This window comes from Nomascus leucogenys, chromosome 17 (assembly GCF_006542625.1).
Source record: "Nomascus leucogenys isolate Asia chromosome 17, Asia_NLE_v1, whole genome shotgun sequence".
Classification (NCBI taxonomy): Eukaryota; Metazoa; Chordata; class Mammalia; order Primates; family Hylobatidae; genus Nomascus; species Nomascus leucogenys.
The window spans coordinates 66,204,320-66,225,863 of NC_044397.1; the positions used below are offsets into that span (position 1 = coordinate 66,204,320).

Genomic DNA, 21,544 nt, shown 5'->3' on the forward strand with positions numbered 1-21,544 from the left:
TGACTACCATCACCATCACATGGCTGTTAACAATGACAAAAATGACAAAGAAATTTGGATTCACCCATCATCTTCCATTGTAATGTTTATTTGTATGTGTGTAATCTCAGTACTATGCAATTCCATGTCAATATTCAGGATGTTTACCTATAGGTACATGCATGGATTGGTGGTTTGTTTGGTTGTTTTTATAAACCGTATAGCCTAGGATTCTGCTGGACCCCAAATTAGCATTCAGTTAAACCATTTCTTAAGAGATACACTCTGCTGACTTCTAAATATTAAAAAAGTATGCTATGGACCTAGCCAGAAGGGTGTTCCTTGAATTTTCCCCCAAATAATGGCCATGTCTTTTTGCTCTTTTCTCCACACTTACTCACCTCCCATCAGCCCTTGTGACCAAGAGCAATGCACCACGTTGGAAGCAAATGTGCTCTCGTGACTCTCCATTATAAGCAACTCCATGTGTTCACAAATTATTTTGGTCCAGGGTAGATTTTGTGGAAATGAGGCATTTTCCTAGTTTGCAGAAGCTAAAGATAAACTATTTCTGAGGCCCGGTCCCTAAACAGTCAATTTGCAATGAAGAGAAACAAACCTAAGAAGAGAGATGTAATAATATCACAACCACTTCTTCAAATTTCCAGATCTTTTAGAGTTGACTAGGTTGCTGGCCAGATCTTTAGAAGCCCTGTTTTTATCTCTGCTTGTTTTAGCTCCTGCTTCCTCTATGTAACTTGAGGGAGAATGTTCTAATTCCTTGACTATGTCATTTCCTTGCATATTCTTCTGTCTTTTAATTTTGATTTGGGGAGAAAACATGAAGTTTGTTTTTCCCTTGGTGAGCTGCTCCAAGTAGTAGTCCCATTACTGCAGCCATGAACCTCTGGGCCAGTAACCCGGACCCCAGGATGAGATTGTCTGACAGTGGTGTTTTAAGGTTCTAGCAAATTTTATCCATTCATTTAACTTAGAGTATTTCTCTTTTCTTTTCCTGTTGCTTAAAAAACAAATACAAAACAAAACAAAACGAAAAAAAGCAGAGCACTTTCTCCTGGACCTTCGCAGGCAATGGTGATACATTCTCATAAAGTGGGTACCAAGAGGCCCTTTCTTGAGCACAGTTTTCGAATTTAAATTCAAGACAATGATATACTTCAAAAGTTTTTCTCATGTTTCTTTTCATATACTGTGTTTCTTTGGAATTTATATTCTAAGCTGATTCAAGGATAAAATCAAGATATTCATGTGAGTTTTCTGGTCTCTGGAAATAATTTTTTTTTCTGTAAAAATGCAATTAAAATTCAAAATTTTCAGCTGTCTTATAAAAATCAAGAATAGTTAATTAGGGGGTTAAAATATAAACATCTAATCCATAATAGCTTAAGATGGCAGTATCTTTTCTCTGGGGAGCAGAAACTTTAGAAATCTGATTAGCATTGCTAATCAACACAAATCCTTTCGGCACACAGTTATTATATAGCTACGTAGCCAAGCCTAATTAATATTCCAGAGTGCCAGTCAAGTTTCATTTTTATTCATTTGATCTATGAACTTTCTCAAGTAAAACACTGATTGGGGGGCTATAATTGGCCCCTAGAGGGGATGATGTTTTTTAAAAAATAGGAGAAAAAAAACACTCAATTCTTATGCTGTAAGCAATTTCATGTGGATATTAACTGAAATAGCTTGCCAGTGGCAACTCAGTTTAAACAGCAGTTTTGAATGTTACTTCTCTGCCCTGCCTTTATTTTTGGTTATAAGTATATTGAAAAAAGAATGGACAACAGGGTATCTGTGATCAAGCAATAGTACCAATAGTATAAGCATGCAATAATATGTTACGTACTGTTAGTAGATCATAAAGCTTTTGTGCTACGTGCTATTTCCAGTATACAGAAACATTTTGTTATAGCGAGCACTTCTTTGTAAGGGTATTTGTTCCAATGAGATTTTCCCTGAATTCGCTCATTTAAAAGTAGTACTTTTAAGTTACCTGTATCATATTTAAAAAACTAATTAGAGTCCTTAAATTTCTGAACCAACATGTTCAGCCAGTTTTCAACTGCGCAGACACACTGACAAGGGCTGGCTACTGCTTTGGGTTTAATATACAGGTGAGAAGTCAGGTACTTACAGAATTATAGAACTGGAAGGGTAAGAACAGAGGTCATCTGAATCCCATCTATAGCAACTATCATCCCTGCCTGAGGACTTCTAATGATGAAGAAATCACCGCCTTCTCAACAGGCCACATTTAATTTTGAACAATTTTAGCTATTTTATAATTCTTCTTGCATCATGACAAATTCAATTCCCCAAAGCTTCCACCCATTGGGGTTTGGTAAGCCCTCTGAAACCACCCAGAATAAGTCCGGTCTTTCTCCAACATTAAAAAAAAAAAATCTGCCGATATTTGCAGATATTGGAAATACCTCCCATGGCCTTGTAAGTGTTCATTTCTGCAGGCTGACTGTTTCGTTGTTAAGTCCTTGTGTGATACAATTGTGAAACCCTTTATCTTCTAAGGGTCATCTGAATATACTATAGTTCTCCACTGTCCAAACTGAACGCTCTTCACTCTGAAGACCATACAATGTCATTTTGTCTGTCTGCCTATATCTCTATATCTATTTTTTATCTGTACCTATATCTAATGTATTTAAGTATCTACAATTATGATGCAGCTATAAAATATAAAAATTCATTATTTTAACATTTGTTGAATGAATTATGCAGAGAATCATTAACAACAACAGCAAAAAGAACAAAACCCTAAATGGTTGGTCATATTTTGGCCATATAAATAAAGGTCATATTTTTCTTAATCTGAGTAAAGGTAAAACTCTTCACTTTCATTTTACTATCCACAGAAATCTAAATACTAAGAATAATTCATAAACAACTTCTCTCAAGAAAAAAAAGTAATTGATAATCCTGCCTAAATGTCTTCATGATGTTTCTGAGGTCAAAAAATTATTAGCAAAACTTCATCTCCTTGTGGGGCCTCACAAACCTAAAACTGGTATGTTGGGACCAAAGTAGCAGACATCACCAGAATTTGAATAATATCCAAACAATTGTGTAGTGGTAATTGTTTAACAGCTAGCCTCCTGGGGACAGAAGTATACATATACACGCATATTCACATTTATCAAAAATTGATACGAAGAATGTATAACACAATTTACAAAAAATAACAAAATATACTATTTACTTAAAATTTTTTTACACATATAATTCTGTGACATACTATTTCTGAAAAAATCCACTATCAGTTTTTATAATTCTATTACCAATGATAGTGTTATAAAATCAGACTTCAAATAAATGTTTGATTACTATCTGATTTAGCAAGAAGTCATTCACTCCATTGACAAACATTCCGTGTGAATGTTGATTGTTATTTTCATTTCTGTCAATAAGATAAAAGTGAAATAACAAAGACATACATTAGAGCTTCGCTCATTTATCAATGATGTAAGTGATTTCCTTGAAGACTCATATAATATCTTTTGATTACTGTAAAGCTATTTTCTAATTTCTTTGTGCTATTAATAGTCTAATATCTGTAGAGACAACACACTTTTAACTTTCATCTATATTATTAATATTTTCTCCATGTCTTTTCTCAAGTTTAGACAATCAACCAAACAATGAATAAGGCATTTGCCTATTTCCATAGTGTAAATACTCTCTCCCTGGCCAATTTCAAGCTACCAATGTGATATAATTTAATGTAGGAATGGGAAAAGACATACAATAGCACATCATTATGTAGTATTTCTACCATGCAGATGTAATAAATGTGAGTAACCTCAAGAGCATAGAAACCAATAAAATAAAGTAAAATATTTAGAACATGATCAGTTTTCATATTTTTAGCTTTGTTTTCCATATAATTCATATAATTATAAGATTATATAATTTAATCCTTTTTTTTTTTTTGAGACGGAGTTTCACTCTGTCCCAGGCTGGAGTGCAGTGACGCGATCTCAGCTCACTGCAACCTCCGCCTCCCAGGTTCAAGTGATTCTCCTGCCTCAGCCTCCTGAGTAGCTGGGATTACAGCTGCCCGCCACCAAACCCAGCTAATTTTTGTATTTTTAGTAGAGACGGGGTTTCGCCATGTTGGCCAGGATGGTCTCGAACTCCTGACCTCAGGTGATCTGCCCTCCTTGGCCTCCCAAAGTGCTGGGATTACAGGCGTGAGCCTCTGCGCCCAGCCAATTATATAATTTAATTCTTAATAGCAGCTATATTTAACAATTAGCTCACAAAATTCCCAAAAATGTAGCAATTATCTCTCACAAGCCAGCATGAACTGGCTCCAGGACACCACTCATGGTAGACTTAGGGAGATACGTAATTTTTCAAGAGCTACTTTGATCTACTAGACGCCTCTCTGAGCTCTGGAATCATTGATTCAAATCAGAAATATCACTCTAAATTTAAAGCCAAAATAACTTCATCAGTAATGCTACCTATACGATTTACATTTTCCACTGTGTAATAGGTATACCAGACATACAGCTGCAATATTTATTCTGTCAATAAATTATAGTATAAATTATACTATCAAACTAAACAATACTTTTTACCAATCCTATAAAAATGTTATAAGCTCATACACCAGGACTAACTTAAGAGAATAAGCTAAAATCTCCATCAAGCAAATGGAAGGATGCCTCATTGGATGCAGGGTCACATTATGCTACCACTCATCAGGCAGAATTCATTCCTTTTCAAAGACCAACTCAGGCGAGATATCAGTGTCTTGGATCAATACCCAGCACATACAACTGTGGTGCTTTCATATGAGTATAAAATGGTAATAATCGTATATGGAATTATTCTTATTTCATTCAAAATTAATAACTGGTTGAGTATGGTGACTCACACTTATAATCCCAGCACTTTGGGAGGCTGAGGTTGGCAGTTTGCTTGAGCCCAGGAGTTGAAGATCAGCCTGGGCAACATAGCAAAGTCTCTACAAAAAATTAGCCAGACGCAGTGGCAGCACATGTCTGTAGTCCCAGCTACTCAGGAGGCTGAGACAGGAGGATTACTTGAGCCCAGCTGTTTGAGGCTGCAGTGAGTCATGATCACACCACTGGACTCCAACCTGTTTGACAGAGTGAGACCCTGTCTCAAAAAGTAAACACAAAAGCAAAACCAAAAACTAATAATTAACAGCAAAATTGGGGCACCCAATTTGCAGACAACTAAAGACTCCCAAGAAGTTTTTGTTGTTGTTATTGTTGTTTGCTTACAATTATATACTTAACCTTTTTCCTCTAGTTTTGATTGGGAAATTCTTCCACTAATGTTTCATAAAAAGATACACTTTTTGTTGCAAATTATTACCTAAAAACATCTCAAGAGTGCATATAAATCTGTTTGTTATTGCATACTCCATACACAAACTTCTCCACATATTTATTTCTTTGGTTAATGATTGTTTTATCTTTATCTAGAAAGAGAACATTAAAACTAGAATCTGTAGATAGATACTAAAGATGCATTTCATATGGTTACTGTAATAACAAAAAAAAGCTTCCTCTTGGGAAATGCATTCACTGTATCTCATAATTTCTCTGGGCAAATGAAGATATCTCTAGGAAATATTCCCTGGGTGTACACAACCAGCCTAGGCTGGGGGAACATGATCAAGTTTCTGGGGATGTGGCACAGGGTACCCCAGAGCCTCCCCTGGGCCACTGATCAGAGATGTAGACCCCTAGGGAGAGACACAGGTCTGTCTGGATGCTGTGTGGGAGCCATTGCCATGAGCGGTCCAGCTGAGGTTGAAGGAAAGAAAGAGGGTTGACACCTGGTAATTTACACTGCTGGTACCTAGTTAAATCTCAACCAGCATCCAGGCTAGGACAGAAATTGGGATCATTAAAGGAGAGAAAAAAAGGGAAAGAGCAAAAAACAAATAATTGAAGGGAAACATTTCAAATTCCTTACACTCCCTCCTCCCAACGACTGCATCTAGACACTCCATGCCAAGACTATGCAAGTCCCTTCACTCTTTTGATTATCAGCATAACCAGATGAGGCGGTTACTATGGTCGCCCTCATGTTACAGATGAAGATCCCATGCTAAATAACAGTTTAATGGCCAGGCTGGAGAATTGAGAGCAATTTCAGAATCACAGTTATAGCCCATTGTGTTGAAACCATCTGTTCCTGCAGATTTACACTCTACCCTTTCCACCTTGCTCCATGTTCTGGGAGGCTGATCTCTATGGACTCTATCAAAGGCTTTTCTTGCTCTGCTGTTTCCACTTGGGTTTTGTCAAAGGAAGGGGAGAGAGAATAAAATTGGAACATTTATTCCTTTGTCTCTTTTCTGGTGGAGTCTTCTTGGGGATGGCTGCATCCCACAATAGAGGTGAACTTTTTCATCTGACTCTCTCCTTCCGGGTTTTGGTGTCTGCTTCTCCCTGGTCCCTTTCAGGTAAAAAGAGAGGACAAGAGCCCAGGGGCGATAAGTACACTGCATTACTTATGCTTGTGTGTTGTAGGGGGCGGGGGGTGGTTCCACTATTCCTTGTGTTACCCTACATTCTACTCAAAATTTTGTAAATAGTACCATTATTAAACTTTCCTCAGTTTACCCAGTTTAAGTATGCCATCTCTTTCCTGCCAGAATCCTGACTACAAAAATACTATAATATTCTGCCGTGTATAAACAAATTGTTGGTCTTTAGATAACTAGCCAATTCAAAAGAAAATATTTTTCCCATCATACTTTTGTTAATATGTTTTATTTGCTCTTATCTAACAGTCTACAAAAGTGAAAAAACATGGGAAAAAATAATACTGGTGTCTTTTTTAATATGAAGAGCTCATATGAAACAATAAGAAGGTGGGCACAGTGGCTAGCGCTTGTAATTCCAATACTTTGGAAGGCTGAGATGGGAGGATCATTTGAGCCCAGGAGTTGGAGACCAGCCTGGGCAATGCAGAGAGATTCTGTCTCTACAAAAATTTAAAAAATTAGCCAAGCACAGTGGCACATGCCTGTGGTCCCAGCTACTTGGGAAGCTAAGGTGTGAGAATTACTTGGGCCCAGAAGGTCAAGGCTGCGGTGAGCTGTGATTGCACCACTACACTCCAGCCTGGGCAACAGAGTAGGCCTTGTCTGAAAAAAAAGAAAAAAAAAAAAAAAAAAAAAAAAGGTGGATTTCCCAGCAAAAGAAGTGAAAAATAGGCAATTCACAGAAGAATTACCAATGGTCAAAAATCAAAAAAAGAGTATTCAAGCCTAATTAGTAATCAAAGACAGGCAAAGTAAAAGAAATACTATTTCTCCTGTACCAAATTTTCGAACACCAAAAATACTGATAAAAATCAGATTTGGTGAAGGAATAAAAAAATGGACAGTCTCAAATACTGTTCAGGCTTGAAACACTGTTCACAGTTGTATAAATTTGCATATCCTTTCTGAAGGGCCTTAAAATGTGAATACCTACTGATTTAGTAATTCTACTTCTATTAATTTATCCTGAGAAAATGATTAAAGATGAAAAAATAGTTTTATCTACAAAAATGTTCAATTTTAAACATTGGAAACAATCTAACTGTTGAATAATAGGAGTTTAATTTAATAAATGATAGCATGCCCATATGAGAAAAATACTTCACATCATTTAAGCTATTGCTACAAAATATGTCTGCATAGAAAAAATGTCCAATACTATAGTTTCAATAAAAACAAACTAAATATGAAAAAAAGCAAACTACAAACCCATTTTATTACTGCATGACTATAGATTATTACAGCATAGTTATAGCATTAGGTTGTAGATTATTACACGTCATCTGGAACATGCAGGGGATGTTGTGGGTGTTTGAAATTTATTCTGAGTTCAACAGGAAACCACCATAAGTCTCCAAGTAGTAGAGAGCAACAATGCTCATAATGGTATCAACTCTATATTACCTAAGGTCTAATAGCCAAATCCTGGTAAATATCTGCCTCATGTAGTTTCTGTAAATGACAATACTTCGAAAATGCTAGTCTATGCAATCGTTATCACCATCACTATAAAGAACATCTGGAAACAGTAAAGACAAGTGTGTAGATGCACTTGGATATCTATTTTATTATGAAATTCTTATAATTGGGATTTAAGGAAGACCTTTCGTGAAAAGTTCTGCAGACTGGCATTTCATATTGCATCTTTGCGCCACACACCATGATCTACAGAGAGTGGTTACAAGCACTGAGCTTAACATGTTCTGGTACCCTACCCACCTCCCCACTTGGGAACATCCCTGGCTGTACTGTGTGTGAAGGCTGGCATCCAACTAGGTTCCATCTTGGCTTTCCATGTATCCCCTGGGGGACTTGAGGGCTGGAGGATATTGATTCAAGAAAACAAGATTCCAGGCTAGAATTCTTAGAATAGTGAAAAGAATTCAGAACTAAGTTCATGACTTTTTCTGTTAATAAAAACGTCTTAGTCTGGCCACTATTTGAACAACACATAGCAATTAAGCACATTTTAGTTTACCGAGTCCATACTTAGAATAACTACAGATAATTCTGAGTCTTAATGGGATCTTTTGCACCAACCCCCATTTTCATCAACAGAGCCAGAAATTATTTGTATATCCTCCTATCTAAAGCACCAAGAATACTTATTCTTGCCCGTGGTGAGACTTCCTGATAGATACTATCACACATGGGGAAATGTGGCATCAACTTCTACAAGAATTCAAGACACTTGAAGAGGGAGTCTCTTAGACAAAACCAGAAAAAAAAAAAAGCTGAGGTTAAAAAAAATCCTAAAACATAGAACTTATTTAGTTTAAAAATATTTATAGAAAATTGTGATGTAGATGATCTTCTTATAAACAACAATTGCCTGAAATATCTTCAAACACACCAACTTGTTTTTCTCAGCCTATCCTATTTTAGAATGTCTAGTGGTAGACATAAAGAGTCGGAAATGGTTTATTATAACTGAAATTTCTGTCTGTTATTACCAAAGAGAAATGTATTGAGCTTAATATGTTAGGTTTGGGAAATCTATTTTCATTCACTATAACCAAAGGTCTATCATAAGTGTGACATGGTGGACTTCCAGATTCCATCTGCCCTCTGCTCCTGACGCCCTAAGATAGACTTCATGTCTTATATGCTTATTGAGTAAAAAACCAGATTCCAAAATTTAAACTAAACCTCTTAATGTCTGTAAGGAAAATAAAAGTGATAAAAAAAAAAAGTCACCTTCAGGAGAACTAAACATGCAAATATCTATAAGATATTGAGCTATGCTCACTAAATGTTGCAGACGTTATCTCCCATTTAACTCTGCTTCAAACAAGATCTTCTGATCCATTCAAATATCTCTTCACCAATAAGAAGACACTGTCTCCAAAGTGCTTTTAAGTTTATGAGAGAGAAAAGAAATAGATATGTAGAAGTAATATTACTTTTGTGGTGATTATAAAACCTGTCCATTAATTTGTTGATACTCATCAAAAGTAGAGTTTAATTCCCCTCTTCTCAAATATGGAACAGCCTTAATGACTTGACTCTCTAATAAGTAGACAGTGGTGGAAATGATGCTGTTGACTTCCAAGGCTAGGTTAGAAAAGTCTAGTTTATGAAAGCCAGAGTCGTAAACTAGACACATGTAGTGCCTCTTCCCTTCCCCCTCCCCTGTCTCTCCATGCTTGCCCTGGGAACCCAGCCACCACATTGTGAAGAAGCCCAGGTACATTGTGAGGAAGCACATGCAGCTACTCTGGCCACCAAGCCCAGCTAAGGTTCCAGCCACCAGGGAGATCAATCACAAGACTCGTGTGAGAACAAGTCTTCAAATGATTCTAGCCCTCCACCCCAAACCTGCCACAGCTAACACTAAGTTGGACAGAAATGCACTGTCTCTACCAGGCTTGCCAAAATTCAAGATTTGTAAGCAAAATGAAAGTTGTCATCATGTAAACCTCTGTGTTCTGGAGTGGGTTTTAGTGCAGCAATAAATAATGGGAGCAACCCTATAATTGTAACTAGAGCATCTGTACTTTAAGAATCAGCTGTACTTCAAATAACACATTAGCAGAGGACGCGTAGAGCTGGTGGTAGGTGCTCCCACCATGTCTCGGGCTAAGCAGGGGGAATGAGCGGCAGCTCCAGAATTTCGAGTCTATCTAGTTTTGCTCTAGCTTTCCCAGTTTTGCTCATTCAGAAGGTAGATCTCAGTATTCGTCATTAACACTCTTCCTGGTTCTACCCCTTTTCCCACAAGGAAGCCCTGATTCTTTACTTCCCTTTAGGTAATTATAGCTGGACGTAACCCTTTTCACTCTATATATTTGTCCATGATGTTTGCGCTACCTGGGATGCCTTCTCTGTTCTAACCTTGAAATATCAGTTTTAGAAAAATGTCTTATTTAAGTGAAGCCTGGAGGTCATGAACATACCAGTACAGGGGTTCACCAGTACAGGGGTTCGCCAGTACAGGGGTTCTCCAGCTCCAAGTAACACAAAACTACCCTGGCTTACTAAAGCAAAAACTAGAAAGAGAGAGAAAAGAATTTGTTGTAAGGGTTTAGGATGGAACACAGAATTCAAGGAAAAAGCTAAAGATCTAGTTTTCTCTGAAGAGATAGTAACCAAGACTCTTCCAGGAATCAAGGTAGTAAAAACCAGTGGACATTTTCTAGGTGAACCACCAGCTAGACACAACCTCATGGCTTTTCAGTCTTTGGATCACTCAGTTCAAGAATTAGCTTCCCAGGAAAAAGCACCTTGTTGTCTACTTTGGGCCATGTAACATCTCTTTGTCTAGGGGAAGATGGAGTGTCTTGACTGATCGTCCCACCAAGACTGTATCCAATGGGAGAGGAGTCATTTGCCAAAGTCACATCTACATATTGTCCACCCAGTGTCCACTACAACAGGCGATGCTACCAACAAAGTCATGAGCTCTCATTATTCATCCTTCTAGCTTCTGTAACTTCTCTTTTAGAACACTTCTCACAGTGACAAATTATTAAATTTCTGGATAATCATTGCTTAGGATTTGAGTTTCCTATGAAGTCCACGAGAGGAGGGACCAATTCTGTCTAATTTCTCACCACGGTCTCAGCACCTAGTCCAATACTTAGCACAAAGGTGCTCAATAAATATTTGTTGGATATGTGAAAAAGCACTTTATCTTTGTTTTGTTATTAATATTTGTTGATATATACAGTTTACACCACAGAACAATGTTTTGGTCAACAACAGACTGCATATATCATGGTGTTCCCATAAGATTATATCTTATTTAGTATTGTATATTTTCTATGCTTAAACACACAAATACCAATGTGTTACTATTGGCTACAGTATTTATACAGTAACATGCTATACAGGTTTGTAGCCTAGGTGCAATAGGCTGTACCATACAAACCTAAGTGCGTAGTAGGCTCCACCATCCAGGTTTATGTAAGTACACTCTATGACATTTGCACAATGATGAAATTGCCTAACAACACATTTCTCAGAATGTATTCTTGTCATTAAGTGACACATCGCTGTATGTGTGTGTGTGTGTATATATATGCACACGCATACATATGTAAGCATATATATATATATTTACCTCTGTCCCTAGATAGGATAGTAGACTCCTGTGGTAGAGTCTATTTTCCCTTAATATTCAGTAAATATTGGCCAAGTGTGGATGATGTCCAGAAACATCCCATTCAGAAGCAGTTCAATTCAAAAAACATTTATCTGGCACTTAATATATGCAAGATCTATTATCTGTCCTCTAGGGGCTAGCTACCCAGCAAGGAGGCAGATAAATGCACAAGTCATGATAATACTAGGCAAACAGTGGAAATGGCTGCAAAAGAGGCTGTAAAAAATGAGAAAGTGGTTGGAAAGCGGCGGAAGGCAAGAGTCATTGTAATGTTGGAAATCAAAAAGCTTAGCCAGAATATTTTGACCACAAGAAAGGGGGAAGAGCAACTGGGGACATACTTAATAGGTGTTAATTTTTGAATAAATTAACCTCTCAATAAATTCATTATAAGCGACTTAGACAGCACGTCAAGATATTAAATGGTTATTTGCACCTGGCCCTTTCACCTAATTGAAACTGAAGTGTTATTAGCTAACAATGTATTGCTCTGATGATTCTGTAGATTTTTTCATAAAGGCTGATAGCTGATAGGAAAAAAGAAATACATCTCTGGAGGATCAGAAGACCAAAAAATAAGGTGTCCTTCCAAAAGATAGTGTAAAAGTATTGTCATTTTCATGAGCAAATTATTGTAAAGAAAGCCTTAGAGTGAGGAAGCCTATTTTAATATTTTTAATTAAAAAGGTAAGCTACAATTTTGTTTTAAAATTTTTTAATTGACTAATAATAACCGTATATATTTATGGAATACAGTGTGATGTTTTGTTGTATGTATACATTGTGGAATAATTAAATCAAGCCAATGAACACATCCATCATATCACATACTTATTTCTTTGTGGTGCAAACATTCAAAATATACTCTTTTGAGAATTTTGAAATATACAATAAATGATTATTAACTATAGTTACCATGCTATTATTAACTATAGTCCCTGAAACATATTCCTCCTAACTGAAACTTTCTACCCTTTGACCAACATCTCCCCTTTCCCCACCCTAATCCCACAACCTGCAAATTCTCAGGGATGTCAAAGACTGTAAAAATTTCAAGGACCCCAAGGAAGAAAGATGTTTGAACCACCATGGAACATATAAGAGAAATCTGTACAAAAAAAAAAAAAAAATCTTGCTTAGAAAAAGCAATTCTTCTCTTAAGTGCTGACTTTTAGTCAGGACTGATTAAGAAAAGAATACACAGCCTGGCATGGTGGCTCACGCCTGTAATCCCAACACTTTGGGAGGCTGAGGCAGACGGACCACCTGAGGTCAGGAGTTTGAGACCAGCCTGGCCAACATGGCGAAACCCCATCTCTACTAAAAATACAAAAATTAGCTGGGTTTGGTGGCAGGTGGCTGTAATCCCAGCTACTCAGGAGGCTGAGGCAGGAGAATTGCTTGAACCCAGGAGGTGGAGGTTGCAGTGAACGAAGGTCGCCCCATTGCACTCCAGCCTGGGCGACAGGAGCAAAACTCTGTCTCAAAAAAAAAAAAATACACTTAACTTTTATAAAAATATGAAAAACTGGAAGATTTAGTTGCAGAGTGCACTCTAGATGGTAGCTGGAAATGAATGGTGTGGAAAGGCAGGTCAGAGCTGGGTGAGAGGCTCAGTAAAGAAGGCTAGACCCAATTCATGCCATAGAATGAAGATGTGGATTTTCATTCCTATGTACAATGTAGCCCAACCTTGTATTTGTTTTCCCAACATCATTCTTTCCACGCTGACACTGCTCAGGGGTGCAGCCAAGTGGAGACAGATTTAAGTTTGGTTACCCAATGACAAAACCACAGGGGGAACAGTAATAACATCTGGGACATCTAAGGGGCGATACAGCTATAAATTCAGTGAGGAAAGTCAAAACTGTCACATTATATGAAGGGGATGGTCATTGCCACTGGCTTAAAAGAGAGTTTGTCTCTTCTACTTAACATTAACACAAACATGTACATTAATTCAATCTGAAACCATGATTTAATATTTTTCAATATCACAATATATTTATTGACATTGATCGACACATGTTAAATGAGTGGTTTTAGAAGTGCCAATGATGTCTAAGAAATGAGCATAGGGCATGTATATGTAATTAAAAATGTGTGGCGTTGCCATGGCAACAACAACAACAACAACAGAAAGATGTTCCTTTACTGATCCTGACGACTTTGGTGTATATAAAAGGAACCAGGTTTAATGGATCTCAACCAAAATGTGTAAATATTCCCAACAAAGGTTATAACATGTTTCCTCCCAATGATGGCTCCAAACGTCAATTTAAGCTACTTAAATATTCACAGCATGTTCAAACTCTTGGAAGTGTGGCACTAATAGATTTTTTTGAGGTTGCCATCTTATTTTTGGTTCGTTCCTTTTGAAAAATATATGAAAAGGGTTCATTCTTGAAGATTTGAAAATTCCAATTAAACATTGGCTATGAAAATTCCTTAAGGAATGAGGACTCCATGGATTTTTAGTTGAAGGCATGTTCCCATGCTTAACACATAACTAAGTTCTTGAGAGAAGCACTTCCATTAAGGGGCAGAAAAGAGCTCTCTGCTGGGACAGGGAAGACCCACAATCCAGTCAAATCCTTTGCTTACAGAGCAAAGGTTATTCTCTCTACATCTAGCTTAAGTTTTGGCTTTCACGGAGAAAGCTACGTTGAGAAAACAGATCTTAACGTTCAGAGCCCCTGCTGATGATTAATCTCTGATCCACGCTCCCAAGAGAACCCCCATCAGAATAAGTCACTTCTCAGACCTTGGAAAGATATGCATTGGGCTAAGAAGTGAGGGGAAGGGGCTTTCACTATTAAACACCACCATGTGCAGGTATCTTATTTGCCTTCCTTTACATAATCTTCAACATCCCATTAGATAGGTATTTTAAACACTCATGTTTCAGAAGAGGAAACGGAGGCATAAGCTCATAGCCTTGTGCCTAGGTCAAGGGTGGTGATTCGAACCCGGGTTACCATCCTTCTGCAGCACCATTTTTCTAAAATCGTCACAACACTTCAATGGAATGTTTCTCTCTCTCTGAAATTTTCTGTAGTTTACCCTGATTAGGTCACAAAAGCATCCTATGAAAGATCTCTGGGCATTTAACTAGAGGCAAATGCTCTGTTCCCAACATGGGCAACAGTGTGATCAAGGCAGAGAGATAGAAGTGCTTGGCCTGGAGCTGGCAAATTCCCTTGGAGGGAGGGAGGGACAGCTGACGCCCCTGGGAGAAACTCCACCCAAAGTCAGGCTGCCCCCAGGGTATCTGACCACACCATGAGGGAGAGAGGCATTTGCTGCCGCCCACAGACATCTGGCTTCATAGCACTTCTCAAGGCCAACATTATTTTTAAAATCGCTATTATTTGAAAGAATCACACCTTCCAACATTTTAAATTTAGAGGAGTGAGATGTGTAACTGCCCTGTTCCATCCTTGCTCACCACCTCACTTACGTACTCTCCATAAGATGAAGAGAATGAACTATTGTCCCCTCTAGAACCTGCTTACAATCCATTTATGAGTCTGAATTCTTTCCTGAATGGACTTGAAGAGAAAGCAAAGACTGAAGAAGGGGTGTTGCCATTAGGAAGCAAAGATCCCCAGAACCTTTCTTTGATCAGGAGGACCTTTGGGGGCTGATATTTCCTTATGGAGAAGCATGGTTACTTCCAAAGGTCACAATTTTTGTTGGTTTTATGGTATCTGCTGCCCAAAATTAATCAGATTCTTTCTAAACATAGCAAGTACATTTTCAACTCTTAACAAAGTGTGATATTCATTGAGCTCCAGTTACATTCCAGGTACTCTATAGGCTTTTACGTGTGTCATTTCACTTCAAGCTCAAGATTGCCCTGTGGCGTACCAGCAATACCTCCATGCAGAGATGGGGAAGCTGAAGCTTCAACATGTTATTACCTTACCCAGCCAGTGAACAAGTGGTAGGGCCGGACTCAAGCCCACACAACCTGACTCCAGAGCCTTGAAGCACTACTTTATAGTATAAGATAATGGCCAGGTGCAGTGGCTCATGCCTGTAATCCCAACAGTTTGAGAGACCAAGGTAGGAGGATAGCTTGAGGCCAGGAGTTCAAGACCAGCCTAAGCAACAAAGTGAGACCCCCCCCTCTCTTGCAAATTAAAAAAAAAAATTAGCTGAGTGTGATGGTACACGCCTGTAGTACCAGCTACTCAGGAGGCTGAGGTGGGAGGATTGCTTGAGCCGGGAGGTTGAGGCTGCAGCCATGATCATACCACCGTACTCCAGCCTGGGTGATAGAGCAAGACTTTGTCTCAAAAAAATAATAAAAATAAATAAATAAATAAATAAATAAATAAAATGTGTTGGCCCCTGAGAGAACATACGTAAAAACATAAATAAATAAAAATTAAAAAATAAAAAATATATAAGACAAACAAGAATTTTGGGAGGAGAATGAAGGCAGAAAAGACAGGCAGGAAGAAATAATCTGATTCATCCTCCCTTTGGACATGATTAAGAGACAATCCCTAAAGAAGAGCAATTGTGTTCCACGGCATATGCACCAAACACTGTGATGAAAACATTGTTAATGTCATTTGTCACAAACCGCTTAATACTCCTTTCTTCTTCCCTACTTTTTGGAGATAATAGGTTTTTTCTCAAATGAGGTTTCTAACCAACAAACAACTCTTGAAAAGCATGGTTTTGAAGACTTAAAATTGCCTAAAAAGCTACCAGAAATGATCAAGTAAAATAGAATGTCAATGTATGATGCTGATTGTGGGCTATTTCAGGGTGGGGTCCCCATGTCTTGTTCAGTTTTGCATCTTCAGTATCCCTCACAGTGGGTGAGCTAGGTGATCAATTCTATCTGGTGTCTTCTCCACTGAGTCCTCAGGACACAGCACAGCCCCTGCCATAGAGCAGGTGCTCAACAAACATTTATTGAATGGATCAATTCACTGTTCCATGTTGAATACATAAACTGTATTGAATAGAAAAAACTCACATAACAAATAGGGCAAATTATGGGTTTTCACTTCTATTCTACACTGTAACTACACGGTATATATGTACCTCTCCTTTGTTTTGAAAGTGGCACAAAAGTAAGAAATCCAGTTTCAAAACACTTCACAGCAAAGGAGAAAAATATAAGAAGTGGAGACAACAGAGAGTTGATGAAAATTCCTAGGAAAAGTAATTTCAAAGATTCAATATAGAAATGATCCCAGGATATCATGGTTTTATTTTCATCAATTGTTTTATTTTGAGAGGAAAAGATTGTTCTTCTAACTTCTATAAACATGCCCCCACCAAAATTGAATGTTTCTTTGTATGGCTTTGTGACTGTCAGAGAGCAAAGAAGGAAATGTGATGAATTTTGACAGAGAATAATAATAAATAATAAAAACCCTTTTATTTATTTTTTAGTACCCTCTCTGGAAAAGGGCATATATACTAAGAATGGCATAAAATGACAAATATAATGACACTGTAATTTCAAAGAGTGCAAAATGTTAAAAACTTGATAACCATTGTAAAACAGCTTCATAATTAAATTTATATTGAAAATGTCATCACTTTTTATCTATATATTAAAGATATGAAATCAATTTTTAAAGTATTTTAAAAATAATTTCAATATATATTTGCTTCACCTGATATGCACAGTTGTGCTATTTTGCTTTTATGTTGCATGAAGTATTTCATTATATAAGCTAATTTCAAATATTGTTAAACTAAAAGCTTTACATCTATGTTCACTTGCTAAATGTTCAAACACAGCCACATTAAAACAAACCATTTCGGCTTTCAGCCATCTATTTTTAAATTTTAAGTCATTTTTTTTTCTAGGCTGCAAAAGTGTATTACCAAATAAACTGACAAAACATCTCAGCAACTAACATAAACGTGCAATTTTAATGCCTTCTAATCACACAAATCAATATGAGATTTTTGTACTTGTGCATGACCTTCTTCAAATTATCCCCCCATTTTGGCTGAATCAGAACGAGTGTGGGCTATTTGATAAAAAACCCTAAGTGTGTGAAATAAGAGCCCTCGCTTCTTCTGCCAGACTCCTCTTGACAGAAAGATGATAGAAGCATCACATCCCTGGGAGAGTAAATGCAAACTGACAAGAGATGAGCCTTTAGATGTTGAATATAATCTTGAATTGTGCTTGAAGTGTCTTATTATCTTGTCTTTTGATGTCTGAAGGGGTGGCTCATTGTTAGAAAAAGGAAAACCCTCGCGCATCTTTGCCATCTTTAAAAATTGTTTGGCCTTTAACAACTGCTTTTCCAACTAATGTCCATTTCTCCTGACAATAAATATGGCAGGTCGTCGACAAGTGACAAACAATTTACTTTACGTGCCACACTTTTATGGGTTTTGAGAGCTCATGTGGAAGTATTTTAAAAAGCCCGTAGAAATTAGCAGTATTACAAATGTTAAGAGGACTGAGATCTCCGTGCAAATACTGATGTGAAGTTACTCATCGTGGTTATTTCCTGCTGTTTCTGGTTCTATATCTCACTAGTGCCAGATTCAAAATTCAAGTTCTTTATTTATCATTGACTAAAAATAGCCAGAGAAAATGAAAGAGCAACAATCAGTTCTGACAGATTCCATAAAGGAAATGCACGAATACAGATTTCCAACACACACTGCAATATTCAGAATGGTATATTTAAAAATGCTTATTTCTAAGTAGGAGATCAAGATCAACAATGGGCTTGCTGCATTTTGCCTTTTATCTAAGCATCTTCAGCACGTTTTAATTTTCACTGCCACTTTGGGTACCCCTTACCCTTTGCATCTACCATTTGTTTTGTGGTTCTTGTTTTAACTTAAAAGTTTAATGATGTTCCTGGTCAACAGGATTTCTTAGCAGCTAAATCACAGTCCTGCTAGTTTTCTGTCACCCAGCCAGATTTTGTGAAAGCTTTCAAGATCTTTTCTCAGACTTCCGTCACTCTAAGAATCCATAAGAATTCTCAAAAGGACCATAAACCGTTACAGGGTTCAGGTTATTGTATCATTATAAAAACATATTGATACACTACAGATGACAAGACGTGTAGCCACCATTCTAGGCTACTGCAACCACCTCAATGCCATCAGCAATCTCCAATGTGACCAGCTCTTTTTTTGTAAGCAGGCAGCTGTAGACATTAATTCCTTTTAGAACACGAAGCATATTTTTTTAACACTTTTCTGATGGCCTGCAGATTCCAGTTGGCTTGCTAGAAAATTACTAGGAGTACAGGATGTAATTAATGGGAGAAGTAAATATTCAAACTAGAGCAAAGAAATCAACTAGGCTACCTGAAAATTTGAGCAATTTCTTGGGTAAGGCTTAAGACTAAAACCTGCCTTCATCTAGGAATCAGAATAAAATGAACCAATTAACACTTAAAACAGTGACATATGTTCCTCCCAAAAGTTTGTGAAAGTTTTCCCTCATAATCGAGAAGATCCTTGTTCTGGATATTTACCCATTCACAGATTATAGAACAGTGTACGGATTTAATTAAATGGATCCGTTGAAATAGGAGTTTCATGCAATATTTCTTGCATGCTTCTCCTTTTGCAAATAGCAAGCGTCCTTTCTGACACATTTCTATTTTGCAATATTTTGGGAAATGAAGTAGGTATATTGAAAAAAATGCCAGTTTTGATGAAATGCATTTCACTCCCCACATGACTTCCATGTGTATACATTTTTAAATACAGGAACATGTGGGTTTCCATTTGACTTTTTATTCTCCTTTACCCTGGGTCAATTTGAGCAAAAAGTCATGTGCAATAATAATTTTTCATGCTTTTAAAACAGCTTCAAATATTTGCATTTTTAAATCATATTAACCCCTTAGCTTCTCTTCTGCTTTGACAGTGATGATTCCCTCCTGCAGGAAGTCACCCCAAATCATTAATTTGTAAAAATAAATCTTGCCATATTGGTATTAAAAGACAAATCACCACATATGTGGTCATCAAGAACTGCAAAAGGAGATTAATAATACCACATTAATAGTAAATGTTTAAAATATGATTTCTTTATTGTACACCAATCACTCACTCTACCTTGATATATAGGTGCATAGAACCCTTAAAGGAATGTGTAACAAAAATTGTGCTTAATAACTATTGAATAAAATGTCTTTGACTTAAAAAAGAAAAGGATAAATATTTACATTGTGATATATGTCTATCCCAGAAATAGACAAATATTTAAGTTCCCAATATTTAGATCCCAAGAGTCTTCCCTAGCTTGGGTAAGTTGGTATGCTTTAAAAATACATATATTTTCTATAAGTCAAGTTGTCCAAAAACCCCAGATTTCTTTACTGAATTAAACTGCACAAATCCTAAGGAATCTTCTTGTCTCCTGTGCTCAGTAAATAGCAGCATCGAAGAAGACGCTGGAACTTGGATTCTAGCCCAAGTATAGCTGAAGCAATACTACAGTATAATTAGTTTCCCTTTTTTGGTAAGCTATTAATTTTGATAAATTTATCAGGGAACTATTTCTTAAATATATAGGAGAAGTACATTTAAATGATGGATGGATAGCATGAACTAAAAGAAAGCTTATTATTACAAATGAGTCTTTGTTAGTTTTATAATAGAGAGAAAATACATACATACTACAGATTCAGTAAGACAATTTGAAGCATTATGTGTGTATGAAGAAAATGTGGAGAAAAGCAGACCATAGACACACACAAATATTTTATACAGATAGCATTACACTGTTTTCACTGTGCACTCACAGTGCCTAAGAAAGAAAATATAGGGAAACAAAAATAAAGTATGGAAGTGGTAAGAACATGGATAAATTTGCATTGCTATTTTAAAACACTGTGTTAATATCAGTCTTTAAATATGAATTGCTTGGTTTTCACAAACTTTTGTCATAATTATGCTTTTTTCTCATTAATAGGATGAAATTAAAGAAATACAAAACATTTGGAAGGTACATCAGTCAATCCCAACAAACACTAATTATTTTACAGGAAAAGATGAAACACTAAGAAAACTACTTAATGCCAAACAATATATGGCAGGATACAAGTATTCATTAAATTGTGAAACTGTTTCCTGTTGGCTATCATTGGGACATCATAAGTATCCTAAAAATACCTTCATATTCTACTTCATTCGTGAGCTAGACTAACAGATTTTATTTTGTTTATTTACTAAGAACATTTTTAACCATCTTAATGAATGCAGATTTCATTATACAGTCCCATTTTCAAATGGTCTTTTGTATAGCAAATCTCTTTAGCATTTAGTTCATGTACAGTTATATTACTTAGTTTCTCTAATTATAGTCTGATCATTTTTTCCTTATATTTTCAAATAGTTTTAATGGCAGTGTGGTCCCCCAATAATAGTGACTTGCTTAGACTATTAGTTATGTTGTTCCAGGTAGCTAATTTTTTAATTTAAAAAAAATCACAATATATTCTTGTTATATATAAGACCTTAAAATCACTTAAGAAGGAAAAACTATAAGAGAAGCTTGGGAATGGATTTTCTTTTCCATTCTCAAATAAAATATAGACATTCATATAACACACAAGGAAATTTTTTAAAGTAGAAGCTAATTATTACGAAGCAATCTCAGGGGGTATGCATCTTGATTAGGTAGTTTTAAAAAATCATCTTGGAATACATATAAAACAAAGTTAATTTCCATTTCTCTATGAATGACAAACTTTCTTTAGCCTTAAGAGATCCAATGTTATTCTTTCTGACCTCTGCATTCACACTAAAAGGGCTTAATCCATTTTTGATAGCTCATAAAATGACACAGCACAGAGTAGGAAATGTCTCCAAATAAGTCCACCCTTGTTTCATTTTTATGAAATCTGACTTTGACAATCAGGAGGTGA

At 36.7% G+C, this 21,544-nt stretch overlaps 1 protein-coding gene across 1 annotated transcript in view; it reads right to left on the bottom strand.

Annotated features, from left to right (window-relative positions):
* The window catches only part of LOC100601868 (POU domain, class 6, transcription factor 2), a 227,951-nt gene that overhangs the window by 98,429 nt on the left and 107,978 nt on the right, over nucleotides 1-21,544 (bottom strand). The gene's annotated exons all lie outside the window — the stretch shown is intronic.